The sequence below is a fragment of the Danaus plexippus genome, chromosome 20 (assembly GCF_018135715.1).
Source record: "Danaus plexippus chromosome 20, MEX_DaPlex, whole genome shotgun sequence".
Taxonomy (NCBI): Eukaryota; Metazoa; Arthropoda; class Insecta; order Lepidoptera; family Nymphalidae; genus Danaus; species Danaus plexippus.
This window is the reverse complement of record NC_083550.1, coordinates 1,656,212-1,672,592: the sequence shown is the minus strand read 5'-3', so window position 1 is coordinate 1,672,592 and position 16,381 is coordinate 1,656,212. Positions and strand designations below refer to the sequence as shown.

General features: G+C 30.6%; 1 protein-coding gene across 4 annotated transcripts in view; it reads left to right on the top strand.

Annotated features, from left to right (window-relative positions):
- Window positions 1–293: 293 nt before the first annotated feature.
- The window catches only part of LOC116774128 (rho guanine nucleotide exchange factor 17), a 70,667-nt gene continuing 54,579 nt past the window's right edge, over window positions 294–16,381 (top strand). For 2 of the 4 annotated variants that reach the window (XM_061523715.1, XM_061523717.1), the window contains exon 1: window positions 295–526. The gene's annotated coding sequence lies outside the window, so the exon portion shown is untranslated. Of the gene's footprint in view, window positions 527–16,381 lie in introns of all 4 variants that reach the window. The other 2 variants (XM_061523716.1, XM_032666783.2) reach the window with 2 other exon arrangements.

The window sequence follows — 16,381 nt, the reverse complement described above, 5'->3', positions numbered from 1 at the left end:
ACCTTTGAATAAAGATATTAAGATAATCTGCTTCAGAATCTCAACATATTGTCATGAATGTTTGATGAATACTCAAGATTGGTATATGTCAGATATTTTGGCGATGTAATCTCTCTCATATTTCAGATGAAGTAACGTGAACGTCGATGGCAGTATCAATGTTGGCCGTTGGATTATCAAGATTCTTGAATGTATCATACTGAATATAAGTTATACGAGTGAAGTTCGTGCGTTCGCGTCAACTTCATACCGGTTTGGTTCAGTTTTAGAACGAGCGTCCGCGCAGCGCCGCGTCGTTTGCCGGCTATATATATTTTTTTTATTTAACCACGCAAGTTTTGGGTGAACGATTATAATTTTACCGTTCAAGTGTTATGTGAGAGATTTAAGTTTGTGTGTATATGTAACAACTTTGGCTTTGTGTTTAGTTTGGTACGGGTGAAATTGGTACCGGTATTGGTCTTGGTATCTGATACCAATTGGTCCAGTCAAGTTCATTGTCGTGGTTATCTTGATTCAAAAACTGGTAAGTGGATTTATGATTGGAGCACTTTCTTCATTGTTGCACTTTCATAGTTAACTTCGATATTTCGTTAAACAAGTTTTGTCACAATAAATATTTTTATCTTTTTTTTCCTTATTAATTTTATAAACAATCCGATTCTAATAGGATACGTTTACTCCTATTTTTTTTTTCGTCTACAAAACAGGATGCTTTAAGCCCTTTGTTAATTTAGCAAATATTTATTATAAACTTTAATGTATAAAAAATTGTAATATAATCGTTTTATCTTAAACATTTTATTTATAAATTAATCTAATTAATACGAGTATGCATATTAAGGATTGCCAATGTCTTTATTTAAAAATACGAACATAAATATCATATTCATAATAAAGCCCCGTTCAACAACCGTTTCACTTTAAACGATATAAGCAATGTAAAATGACGAAATAAAAATTGAAAAAAAAAGAAAGACAGTTACGGCTTGCATTACTTACGACTTTTAAAATGGACGCGTGAAATGACGCTTTATATAATATACAATAATTAGATTTACTTGTTTAAATGTTAAAGAATATTGAAAAATACTTATAAGTATGTTGCTTGTATTCAAAGGTTCAAGATTAAAGAATAATTTCAAATAATAAAGTAATATAAGGAGTCTTTACAAAGATTTCAGTGTATAATTCATCGGTGTTGTTTTTGGTCAAAGGCAAGTCCTAAGTTTTTCAAACTTCCAGGAAAGTTTTAAGAATCGTTCCAAGAAGATGTGCCCCAGGCGGAGACAGCTTGTTAAAACCAGAAAACCTGTGTTTCCCTCAACTTTCTCCTCTAATTGTATCCTTAAGGAGCGCAAACTTATAACCTCCGTTTCATTTTGACAAATTTAAAGCGTCAATAATAACTCACGAAATAAAGGTATAACTACTAAACTAACTAAAGGTATATAACTACTTATACAGCTGGATAAAAGAGAGTATCGGTATTCCTGAATTCTCTTTCTAGTAAAACCTATTTATTACTTTTTTGACTTTTCTAGTCACAAAAATTCTTCCTTCCAAGATACTACTCTTTATGCTAGATGGTATATAATCAATCGTAGCCCTTATTGAATATTTTTATTCATATATATATAATTTTTCGATATCTATATATGATAATCAATGAAACTACGTTAACTCGGTGGAATCCCGTCTTAGATAGCAGTAGAACCAATTATCTTTCAGTGACAAAATATAAGGATTTACTATACGATATTTAGTTTGCACAATTATTTGATATGACATTGTTAATATATACGAATAACGAAAATAGAATGATAATTTCTTATGACAAATGTCATCACGAACACAAGGCACTAATTTTTATACGACTTTATTCTGTTAGCGTGCTAATGAGACGTTAAAATGTAGTTTAAATTTGGAATTTGGCGCCATTTGTTCACTAATAATAAGAGGATGACTATTTGATGCGCAATTTTTAGATACAATATAAAAATAAAAAACAAATGTTCACATCGGTATTGATATTTTCTTTGTTGCCTATAGTTCGAGTTTCTATTACACACGATCTATTCAAAACATCTGTTGTCTTAAACCCTCCTACATATTGTTGAAAAACTTCAAAACTGTCGGTGTGAAGTTGATTGTGCAAACTGGTATTAAGAAAACTTGTGAGACAAATTATGTCTAGCTTTACCTGCTTACAGACGAAAAACAAAATTTCATCTATTTGTTCATTATATATACATAGATATATCTGTATTATAACAAATATCTGAATAATGAATATTCTCGTCTAAATAATTTATATTAAGTAAATTTTGTTTCGTGCTGTAATGTTAATTGAGAGTCATGTAACACGTCAGTCTTGAAGTTAAATTAATTAAAATAACGTTTTATAACCAAATAAAATATGATAACATACAATCATAAGATTCACCTGAATCGATATTAAAAATACTTTCATACTTTAAGAGAGAAATCTGTAAGGTTGTGTTGAATTTCACTGAAATACGATAGTTTTGAGGTTGTAAGAAAATAAAAAAAAATGTAACGCTTAGACTATCGCAAGTATTATGCGATCATAAGCTAACTTATAGCAACAGTGTTAACTTTCTTAATGAGGTACCTATATCTTTGATAATACATCACTTCTCAGTAACTGACGGCTAAATCAATTTTATGTTGTTAATTCGAAACACTATAACAGATTTCTTAATCTATTTCAAACAGCTAAAAATATAATAATTCTTACCTGTCAATATTATGTGTTTTTGAAAAATTTACTTGTATATATTTATGAGAATTATACATAGGTATATTAAATAACAGATTTAACTTCGCCTTAAGTACAAGTTTACACTCGTAGTAAGTAAAAATTATTATCTTTTTTTATCTGTGAATTAAACAGGTTGTTTATTTGACAGTTATCGTGAAGAATAGATTATTTCGTAGAAATTATCAATAAGCGAAAAGTAATATATAAAAGAAATATATTTTTTTTAATCGCCAAAATACGTTTAAATATAAATTACTTTTGATGTAATAATAAGGCAGCGGTTCTAATAAATTAGACATTCCTCCTAGCTACCGGTCATAGCGTCGTTGTACATGTCAAAATAATTACCACCAATAATCTCATCAGCCATCTGATATAAATAAACTGACGCGTACTTTCTCATAGACATATTAATTTATAGACATGCCAACATAGTATTTTATTTTAAATTTTATGCTCTATTCAAAGTCATGAACATTCTCGAATTATATAATATATGTTTGCAAATATTTTATTTTATTAAAAATGTGTCTTGTTATAAAGCAAAATGGCTTTTGTTTTATGGTAATAAGGACGTATACCTAAATTGTATAAACACGATCCGCTTATGTAACTCGTATTGATCTCAATTTCAATGTTACTTAAATGAAAGTCACCGAACAACCGGAAAGTCGTATAATTTTTACGAATACTTAGAATATTTTTGGTTATATAACAATATAATTTTGGTATAATGTTAATATAAATCGTTATTTATATTGCCTGTTATATATTTATTAACTCTATGTAATATATATGTAGATTCTATATAAAGAAGAGGCTAAAAAACCATAATTAATTCCGTGTTACAAACAAGTCCGGCCCAGTTCGTATTTTTTACTAATTCTCCGCATACATTATGATATATTACAAGCATTTAAGATTTTATCACAGATATTGATGGATTGCTAGAAAACACATTTGTGTTAAACTATTCATCGGTTATATATTATCTGTTGCTGTAGTTTTAAACTTCTATATAATTACTGTCATATTGTTTCTAATCTTTAAGGAGGGGTTATGTACGTATATGTATACATACCTGCTTACCTTTAATTATACTGAATTTAGATTAATTTTTTTTGCATCATACGCATATTTTCTGCTTTACATCAATCGTTATAATGACATCAAAAGAAAATATGTTTTATGTCGCTGGACATTTTAACACATTTAGGTTAGAATATCGCTTCTGTGAATAATATATTCGATATTTTTACATGTTTGTTTGCCTTTATGTTACGGTTAATCTCCAAAACGACCTTATAATTTTTTTCAGAAGCTTAACTTAATGTACCAATAAATACATAATACATTATTATGTGATGTGGTGTTACGTACTATTGTTCCACAAAATCACAAGCAAGTCAATACTCCATTCGGGGAATGACCGCAGCCCTTGCACCACAATAAACCTGACATCAATGACTTAAGTTTATGATAATCAATAGATATGGCGTGATCGAATCTGGCGCCAGCATGCTTTATTTGTTCACAAAACTAATATTTGATCAACAATCGGTCGTGTTATAATCATCACGTACAGTTTCTGGAATTTCGCACGCTTGTTAAAGATGTCAATAAGCTGTCAGTTCAGAAACTTGTATGTATCCCGACGTTATTACGAATTTTTAATTAGTATATTACATATTTGAAATTAAAAAAAAAATTGGTTATTTATATTGGTATATGAAAGCTATGCAAGTGTGTAATATCGGATATTCTTTTATTTATAATATGTATATATATATATAGGAACGAGAAAAAAAGTCAGAATATTGGCAGCGATCCCAGTTATATATAATTGTTTTGCCAAAATTTATAAATGATAAATTGCCAATAAAAACATTGTCACATTGAGTTAGTTTTTTAGTAAGATTTCGTCAGCGTTTAATATAGTATTCCGAGATTAAGTTATTACATGTGTTTTCAACCGACTTAAAAAACTAGAAGTACATTCTTTTTGCATTAGAGATTTTTCGAAAATTTGTCCTATATTAATTAGTTGCAAGGTGAGTGATAAGAAACGAGAGTTTTATTCTAAGTAACATCAGCTTTACTTACTCCTCGAAGTTATTTCATGTTAATAATTATTGATATTTTATATTTCGGATGCCCTCGTATTCTTTTAATTGATGTCTTCTTAACAGAATATATTAATATATCTGAGTAACGAATAACTCGTGTCTAAATAATGTAATATTTGAACACTACCATAAAATCTTTGGGCCAGGAAAACACCAGTTCAGTACACTTTATACAGTTAGGTGTTATAAACAGAGACATGCCTAATTCTTATATCTTTATTTGTCTCTTATATATGTACTTTTTTTATGTAATATGGCCTTCATCCGTGCAGAGACGTGCACAGTATATTCTGCCAGTGTCGTGTGGAATGGAGGAGACGCGATCCGGGATTGACTTTTGAATGAAATAAAATTTAACAGTCTCGACTGAAGTCACAATTATGGGGTTTTCCAATAGGGACGCTTGAACTTTGACAGCTGATTGCGGCCATGTTGTTTGAGTGACAGCTGTCAAATGCAGTGTGTTATATTCATTCCGTCCTCCCAAACCACCATGGCAGGTTACAGTGTCGAGCAGCACGTGCAAATCATAAAATTGTTTTATGAAAATGGGTCTTCAGTTCGAGCAACGTTCCGCGCACTTCGCCCGTTTTACGGTCGCGATGATCGTCCTGCCGAGTCGACTATCCGTCGATTGGTGGACAAATTCGAGTCAACCGGGTCAGTTAACAATCAGCCGGTTCCCGTGCGTCAACGTAACGCGAGATCTGCCGAGAATATCGCCGCTGTGCGCGACAGTGTCCTCGAAAACCCGCGGCAGTCAATTCCGCGTCGCGCACAGGAACTCGGCCTTTCGCAGACGACAACTTGGCGAATTTTGCGTTGTGACTTGAGCCTGCACCCGTACAAGATCCAGCTGACCCAAGAGCTCAAGGTTAATGACCATAGACAGCGCCGTGTGTTCGCTGACTGGGCATTAGAGCAGTTGGAAGTTGACGCCGATTTTGGCAAAAAAATCATCTTCAGCGACGAGGCGCATTTTTGGATGAATGGCTATGTCAACAAGCAAAATTGCCTTTTTTGGGACGAGACCAATCCACACGAGGTTCACCAAGTGGCAATGCACCCGCAGAAAGTGACTGTTTGGTGCGGATTTTGGGCCGGAGGCGTGATTGGTCCGTATTTTTTCGAAAACGATAATGGTGTGGCCGTCACCGTCAATGGTGAGCGATACCGGTCGATGATAACCAACTTCTTTTGGCCTGAAATCGAGAATATGGATCTGGACAACATGTGGTTTCAACAGGACGGCGCTACGTGCCACACAGCACACGCTACGATGGAAGTTCTGCACGAGCAATTTCTGGACATGGTCATCTCGCGCGGAGGCGACGTGAACTGGCCACCGAGATCGTGCGATTTGACCCCGCTGGACTTTTTCTTGTGGGGTTTTCTTAAGTCGCAGGTCTATGCCAACAAGCCGCAAACCACCGATGCCCTCAAAGTCAACATACGCCACGCCATCGATCAAATACAGCCCGATTTGTGCGCCAGAGTCATCGAAAATTGGACCTTTCGTGTGCGCGCCACCAACCGAAGCCGTGGCGGTCATTTGAATGATGTCATATTCCATACATAATGGGGTCGATAGACCTTCCAAATAAAAAAAAAATTTCGCAAATATCTTTCCTACATGTATTTTTTTTTGCATTTCAAAGATCAAGCGCCCTTAATGGAAAACCCTATAGGAACTGCATGTGTTTGTAGATATGACATATGCACTTAATACTTTGTGTATTAAAGTCATAATCTTATATATCACCGTTTATGGTTTCTTAATGAGCGATGTAATATCGTTTATTGAATAAAACATATCTTCATAACCTTATAATTCTTATAGTTATAAAAATTTATTAAAAATAATTATGTATTCTGCATTTAAATTTAATAACAATAGCTATAAAAAAATAGAAAATTTTCTCCGTATTCAATCGGTAATTAGTCATTACATTAATGTTTAAAAAAAAAAACTTTCTCCGACACTATTATAATAACACTCATCGAAAGTTGTTAATATTTTGCATCGTAAATTTCAATAAAAATACAGTAATTTGAGTAAAGTCAATTTATTATTATCTTCATAACATATTATTATATTGGTTCATGGCCTTTATTTGAAAAAAACAACTTTCTTAATAATTTTTCTTTGCTTATCGATAAAATTTCGGAACTGATTATAATACTGGTTGGTAAATTGTAATTTCCAATAATACGAAGTTTTTAAAACTTGTAAATGTTTCGTTATAACGACATTTCATTGAAAAGATTTCATGCACCTAAAACGTGCCTCAAATAGTATGTCTGAATAAAATAAAATCTTAGAACATAAATATGTTACAAAAAATGATAATTAAGTTATAAGAAATGAAATTGGACTAATAAATTATTTTTATGATGTCAAAACCAGGCCAAACTCGTTCCACGGAGAACATCACGCACGCTTATCCATTTCTCGTCCACACGAGTCAAAGTCCTCACGGTAGTAAATCTTGGGAGTCATAAATTAAGCTGAGGCTGATGTTTGTGGAGGTGGACATTGTTAGTGGGGAACGGCTGTGGAGAAAACTTATCGAATTACAGAATCTGAAGCACTGTTTTCAGTGATGAGGTCATTAAACTGCAGTTTTTGTTTCGACTTCTCACTGGATCACCTATTGAATAATATATTGATAAAGATATATTGCCGTTTCCATCTCCTGCCAGATTTATTGTTTCCTCTCATTCGCCTATCCTTGATCCAAAAACTCCATTTCTAGCTACACCTGGATAATTTAATGAAATGGATCAGGCGCATAAGAAAGCACCGATCGATCTTTGGTCAAGTTGTGATGAAAAAATCTTTTGTCTCCTATCCAAGCAAGCGAGTCCCAAATTTTCTTTGTTTTTTATAATATCATACATATATTAACAAAGTAAAGATTTGCCATCAACAGGACAAGGGGACGTCCTTGATCTCTCAAATCAATATTTATTCTCTTATCAGCGAGTTTCCATTGTGAGGAATCTGTGTGTCAGTCTTTGTGTAGCCGCATTCTTGAGATAAGTATTGTTCATTTATATTGCGTTTTGCATACTGCTGTCGCAATGTCATGCATTATCACGACTTACTTGATTTTAAATATTTATATCTCTGTCATTAAAATACAAACAATGATTAATTTAATGACCAAAGTTAGGTTTCCACAGATTTTTATCCAAGTCGATGCATGATACATCGCTGAAATCACATAAAATTTTGAAATTCTTCTAATCTTGACTTCAAACTGTTAAAAAGTTGTTGATACATTTCTTATGTATTATCAGTTACTTTTCCGCAATTAAGAACTGGTCCTGAAAACTTGGCTGATTTATTGCAAAGGACAGATATCAATGGATTTACTTAGCCTACGTGTACATATCTTCAAGAGATTAGGTTTCACTGAATTTTATTAATAGCAATAGAAGATCATTTCTAAAATAATTGCAATGAAGACGATCAAAGTAATCACTTCTGTTACATAGAAGTTTATATTGAACAACTAGTAAAATTATACTCGCTGACGAATTTAACAAACAAAATCCATACAGTTACTAAATATTAATAGAATTTTTTCTCTCCTTTCGCTTTATTGCAAATAATAGGAACCCAATAAAATTAAATAAGCGCATTTACTATACACGTGAATGTTTCATACTTAATTTAATTCACAATAACAGTGAATCGATCTATAATTACTTTTCACGTCAGATATATCAATATCATCGTATGTAATGTTTGTCCACAATCAGTTTCCACACAAAAGACTAATCAACAATAAACGTGAAAGTTAAAATCATTGTACTCAATTAGCAAGACCATCTAATGAATGTATTTATTGTTATTCGTTTGTAGCACGCGGTTTTATATGTCTTATGTATTCAAACAGACAAACAAACAAAGCAACTCTTAAATAATTTATGTTGTAAGTATTAATTGTGCTACTTGACCAATTATTCTTTAGATAAATCATATTTTCAGGTAAACATTGCTTATGTGACGAAAAAAATGTCGGTATCAAAATTATATCAACAATACAAGTTGAAACTTAAGATATGATTTTATAAAAATATCGCCTATTCAAATATGGTTCTAACGTCTATTAATAAGAAACAATAGTTGTCAGCATTTTTTAATTCATTGAAATCATAAGCGTGACTGTGATAAATGTCCGAATGTACCTACTATATACGAGTAAATACTTCAGAGTAGACACTAGATTTTACCGACATTAAGAAATGGAGATTATGATTTTTATTTTCAATCCTTATTATCCAATTGTTTAACTAATGATTTCATTTTATTTTATTTCATCTTACAATATTTATAGCCGTATATATATATATATATATATATATTTCAAAGGAAATATTTTATCATTTACACAGAAGTAGGCGTAAATATTTTACAAATTTAACATAATATATGCAAAAAACTTAAATTATACACAAAACCTCTTTTGTTGGCAATTTTATTTACGACTGTTATTTATGTCTGATGTCTGTTATTTATGGATATCACTTACGAGTGTTTTGCATTTATTAAATAGACGCGACATATTTTATTATCTCTAAAATACTGAAATATGAATGTTACTTTAATATATGATTTGATTGAAAGTGTAAACAGAATGATACCAAACCTTTATTTTAGTTCTTTAGCTATCTAAAATCAATTTTTCATAGTTTTTTTTTTTTTTATTTTCAAACATACACACATGAACATTGAAATGAATGAAACGCAAGTTTCGGATTTGTTATCTTTATAAAGCTTTTGTATTAAAAAGTAGACAAATCTTGTAAGTATGAATGTTGTTGGTTTTAAGTAAAAAATATCTAGTATCAAGAGTAAAGCTGGAGTACGGAGCAAGTGTAAGATATTTAGTTAAAAATATTGAAGATGCTTATTTCATTGAATATATTAAATGCTTCTTTAATATTAATATAATAGAACCTACCTATGGCATTTAAAAAAAAAGAATAGAATCTACCTATGGCACTTGGCATTTAAATAATTGATTATACGATTGGATGGTTAGTGTTTACTAGAATTTGATAAATCCCGTCATCCGTTATCTTAAATGTATATTAGCTATGTTGAATGGATTACCATAAATGCACATTTAACTCGTTCATGGTGTTAGAAAAAAAAGGTTAATATATTCTCACAATAACGCTGTCAACACAATTAAATTCCCAATACGTGATCTTGAGTTTTATTTGAGAAGTGACATAGAAAATATTTATTGTTAATTCAAATATATATTATATTTAATGAGACCTTAGACTTTCGTGAGTATTCATTGCAGTAAAACTAATATTTTCTGATTTACTACGAGTTTTTTATTATTTTAATTACATAATCCCGACGTTTCGGTTACTTTGCAGCAAGTGATCACGGGCAGACGAGGTAAAAAAAAAATCATCCCTTTTTTTATGTTGTTAAAATAATAAAATGCGAAAAATATAAGTTTCATTTAAACATATTATATTTACTTTGAACTGAGAACAAAAATAATACACACATTTTCTAACCTTTACTATCTGTCAACAGAAACGCTTGCATCATTTTGTGTTAACGTTGCGCCTCCAATTACATAACAAGTTACAAATTATAACATGGCATTGCTTGTGTAACAATGTTGATAAGATGGAAGGTGGCGTATGCGAACTCTTTGGTATACAATAGTTAATATTTAAAAATGTATGGTTGGAGTTATGTCACAAGTTGTCTTGCCTTAGCCTTAGACATGAAAAAGGAAAAAAAAGTCACGTAGAATTCAATATTTCTTTTTATTTATTTTATAAGTTATTTTCATTCTCAACAACTATGTAAAGAAGAATTAGGTAAAGTCGATATAAATTTAAACGTTATTTTTTTTTGTATTTCGCTCTACAGATATTTTGCGCATAACAATGTATAAACTACGAGGTCCGCTTACTTTGTAAATTAAAAACACAGCGATACAGTAATTTAAAATTCAAAGATAACTACATAAATAAAATATATTTCGTACTATGAATTCTGAAGATGATCTACGGGTGTGTACATTAAAATCGAATTAAAAATTAAATGTCTAGAAACTATTATACAAAACGTCTTTAAATGCTAAATTAAAAATTACATTATTTATTTCCTTTCGCGATTCCTTTCCCTTCCTGCATAAACATTTCACACGTACGGAATTAAAATGGCCGATTAAAGAAATGTTCATACGGTCTAAAAGTATAGACCTTTAGATTACAAGATGCTAATTAATTATCATTTATTACCACACCGTAATTTATCTTTATTTATTCATATAAAGATAAATTAATTTTCTTTACAGTTAAATAATATTTTACAGATCTATTTTAATTTAAATAAATTTTCGATCCCGTCCGTAACGAGGGAATGTTTAATAATTTTTACTGCAGCAAAATGCACATTAAATTTAAATAAAAAAGTACAACGTTAAGGGAGAAAAAAATCCCTGGTATTAATTATGGTTTGATACATTAATAAATAGTTTTACGATTAATTAATAAATGTTTATTTTTCTAGTTCCCGCTTAGGAATACTGGCTTTTAGTCCGATTTGTATATTAATATTATATAGTAATATAGTTTGGTGTAAATTATGATCTGTAATTAATTTATGTCTCGATTCCCAGTATTAACATCGTGTCTTGGAATGCATTTGACTTTGCCAAGACGGTGTGGCGAAATCTTGGAAACAATCATAATAACTGAATAGTTACGGAATATTTAAATAAAACCTTATTTTATAACTTGCCTTTCGTATTATTATAAAGACGCCATATTTGTTTTTGAAATGCATCTGCTTTTTCGATGATCCTTTAAAGGGTTGAAATATCTTTTTTTTTTTTAAACAGAAATAGACTTAAGTAATGTGGGAAATTAATTTTTTTGGTAGTGTGATGACAGGCGAACATAGAAAAATCGTGCATTAAATTTATATATTTTATTCAGATATATATTAAAATAACCAAAATAAAAAGTTAATTTACCTGGCTTATATTATATGAAAATAAAACGGATAGTTTCGGATTACTACGCGTTTTGTTTTTTACTTCGAACCACATACTCTCTACGTTCGGTTACTTTGCAGTTATCGTGATCACGGGCAGACGAAGTGAAAATGGCCGTGATCATCTCGTATATATATAATAATAATACTCGCGAAAGTCTTAGATCGCGATATATTAAATCAATATACACATTCAAAGTCTGCTATAAAAGTGCCAGAATAGCGTTAAAGCGTTAATGACTGATTTCCGAACTGATGTTCCGTTTTAAATAATGGTAGTAATAAGTTTTATCTTAAACGACTCATCTGTCACGCGTCAAATTGTATAAAAAATACTGGTTCGTACATTTTAACATAGGTTAATGGATTTCACGAGATCTCGATTTAGTTTTTAAATTGAGAAGAAAATTAAGATAATGATAAATTGTTTATGTCGTTGGCCAGTTTCTTATAGTTTATATCCAAATGATACCGATAAAACAGATATTTAGAAAAGCTATGGCGTTTTGTTTTATCACTAATAGCTCATATAAAAATATATATTTAGTCTTGAACAAATAATATATTCGTCTTTTGTTTTAAAACACAACCTTGTCTACAAAGCTACCGAGTGTTTACCATTATTTCGTTAATTTTAAGTTTTAATATAATTATACATAATAAGATATCGAGATGTTTGCAAAGCCTATTAATGTGTTCTATTTTACATATGTTATACTGCTATTGGACTGTTAACGTTGAACAGTCGTTTAATCAATACTAAATCAATGTAACAACAGTATTCATCATCATTGTAATAGCCTCGTTACTTCCGTACGAGGAGGAGGGGATGCTGTGGGACAGAATATGTGTGATATCGAACTTAAGGAACATAAATGAAACACTTGTATTAAATAAAAAGTTATATTACGTAATGATATATGAGATTTTCACGTGCATGCATTCTTTTAGATCTCGTCTACCCGATATCATAGTTGTTGTAAAGTGCGTAACGTCAAAGAAACGTTAAGAAATTGTAAAAATAAAATAATTAATAAAACAAATATTTTTTGGATTATACTACCCGTATTTTGCTATTTAAAAAAAACTACTCTTGCTTTTAATACTTTTGCTATTTAAAAAAAAAAAAAACTGTATACTCCCGACGTTTCGGTTAGTTTGCAGCAACCGTGACAGCGACCAACCAACCAACCAGCAACCAACTGACAGACATTCACATCTCATCTGCCCGTGATCACGGTTGCTGCAAAGTAACCGAAAAGTCGGGATTATACAGTTTTTTTTTTTTAATAATAAAATACGCGTAGTATAATCCGAAAAATATTCGTTTTATTTAAGTGAATACTCGTGAAAGTCTTAGATCTCCTTATAAAATAAAAAAATATATCACTAAAGTTGCCTATGAGTGTGAGTGTATGCAAAAAATTTCTTCGTGTGCGTAAAGTTTCCTATATCACGTGGTATACTTTTATTTGTCTTATTAATGACCAGGTAGATTTAAAAACAGTCCTTAGTATATAATATATTTCAAATGAAACTATGTGTTTCGAGTTTAACTACGTGATTTCATCTCGTCCTCCCGTGATAATTGTTACAGTAGTATCCGGGTGAAATAAAACACAGTTTTGTACATATGCTATACTCATGAAAATCCTATTCAAGTTATACAAATTAAGTGAATATTAAAAAAAATCAGTGGCTAAAACTGAACAACAATAATCGCACAGCAAATTGGTTTTATGTTGACTGCAATGTCTTTGTTGTAATTCAGCGATGGTGTTGGTAACAACGGCTTTGAGGTGAACGCAGAATGCTATGAATTTAACTCTTATGCCTATGAAATACACTCCAAAACAACATGACAAATTTGTATGGCACTGAATTTAATTACCCTTAACATTTTTTATGGGTTTAAAATATATATGTCCATAAATATTTACAATTATAAAGATATGTAACACTTTAACCGTTACGGCGGACATATCTCGTTATAGCGTGTCTCATTAACGAATGTTTTCAAAGAGTATAATTGTAAATTTTTCTTACTTTACTTGTCCGTTTGTCAGGATTCTCATTCTGATTGCTGTTAATTACCTACCCGTTAAACGTTTATTAAACTATTATGGCATAACGAAACTTTTTAGTTTATTTTTTTTTTCATTTTATTTTTCTAAAGTACCTATATATATAAATAATTAAATTTTTCTTATTATAAACGCATACATATGTCATGGTATGTTATTTACATTAAAACCAGGTGTGGTACAAAAGTTTAATACCTTTTAGTTTTTAATACTGTAGTAATAATTTAAAAATGAACCTAAAGCAAATTAAAAAATGCACCTCGTATACAATAAGTACAAAATCTTCCACTAAGTAACGTTCAAGGGAACGAATACAATCGAATGAATAAAGTTATTCGATTAATCATTCGAAAGTCATGTTACGATCGAATCAAAACCAGTTTGGTTCTTTGTATTGACCGTCCTTTGATTCCATAAGGTTTTTAGAGTTATATTTAGCGCTGTAAGGTGTTTCATGTTCCCATCTTTAACATTAAAACTAATTCAAATGTTTTAATGCGTTCATTAATGACCGACTAAGTACTAGCGATTAACTATCTGTGTATCCGTATTATCGAGGAGTTAAATAAAAACAATTAGTTTCATATTTTTATTGAATGACCAATATTAAATACTATTTTCCATATGTATTTAGATAACATATTATATATAATGTGATAAATGTTTAAATTATCATTAATTATTCAACACCGATACGCTACCGAATCATTTCTCTGTTAAACAGTCGGTGAGTACATTGATATAGTACGTATGAACTTTAAACGTTAGCTAAAGGTCAGAAGTGAGTTCGTTTAACTCAGGCTGTGTGGAGCTGTTTTGACGCTTCGACCCCAATAAAAAGAACATACATAAAATAACAAATCAATGGAATATCAATCTTAAAATTCATTAATAAGGTCGTATAAAACTTTCGAGCTTCGCAAATGCAACTTTGCTACCGAACTTGTAACTTTTTTAAAGCCTTCCAGCGATATTCAACTCTATTAACAGTGCGGTAAAAATTAAAATGACATTAATGATTTAGGAGCGTTGTAATCTTAAAGATATTAATTACATTTGTTCTAGCGGTGAAAGATTATGCCTATAAATCTAACAACATCTTAGTTGACAACACTACTAGCAAAACGTTTTGCTGTGATAAATTTATTCACAGACTAAATTAGCTGAATGGATTATATTTTTATATTTCACTCGTGAATAACATAACACAACAGGAAATCATGCACAAAGTTATTGCTGTCCGTCGTATCTTAAACTATGGTTTTATAGAATGAACTCTTATAAACTTTCCTTAAATCTTGCACAACTTGCTTCCAATATACACGATATGACTATCTTAGCAAGCACAAACATATCATTCGTCAGTAAACAGGCGAGTGATTTGTGACAATAAAACAAACATTCATTTCAAACTCGTCCGTCAATCACACCGAAATTGGCGTCTAACACAACTTTGATTATTCTCTAAGAGTTATCTTACAATGGAAATGTGAAAACATTGTAAATATAGTTTGTTAAAACATATTTTGTAATCTTACCATGAGTTAACATCGACGAACTGAACATTGACAGTTTTCAGTATTTTTTATCTCGACGTTGATACCACAGTATCCAAAAAAATCATTTGTCATACTTGTAATAGCATATGCAGACATAATGTAATTTCCTTGCAAAATCTCATATATAAATAATAATAAATCTTTGGAAATATCCAAGACCACATGTACTGAACATCTTCTACGTTAGGATTCTCTTAGACTTCTTCAAATTCTATTGACTTTCAATATAAGAAGCTAAAAGTAATTATATTACCATACTGCATAAATCAACTAAATACATACATAATAAATTACAGTACATTACAAGGGGTGGATTTTATGGTTGAAAACCCAAAGAATGTTTTTTAACGGGTGATATTTTAGGGCCGCGCTAAGCACTTAATTTATTAGTTAGTAGTAAAAAAATATCTTGTATATTTTTGTATAGTTAATTACTACAAGAAGTTACGGTTTTTATTTAATCCGTACAACTTCAGACTATATTTGCTACATTTTATTGGTTTTATATAAACTCTCCGATTAATTTTAATATGGGTACTCCAAATAGGCACAATACTTTTTCGTGGTCAATAGATTGAGGTGATTTTTATTTTAACGAATAAAAAATGAGTATATTTTTATACGTAAAAGATAAAAAGTTGAGGTGAAATTTTGCAATTTATAATTTTCCATCTTTCATTAGGTTCGTAGTCAAATGCTTTTGCAATTAAGTTGACGTGTGAATGACAAATCAGAACAATTCTTTGACAATTTTTAATTTTGGTCAATTGGCATTTGCAATC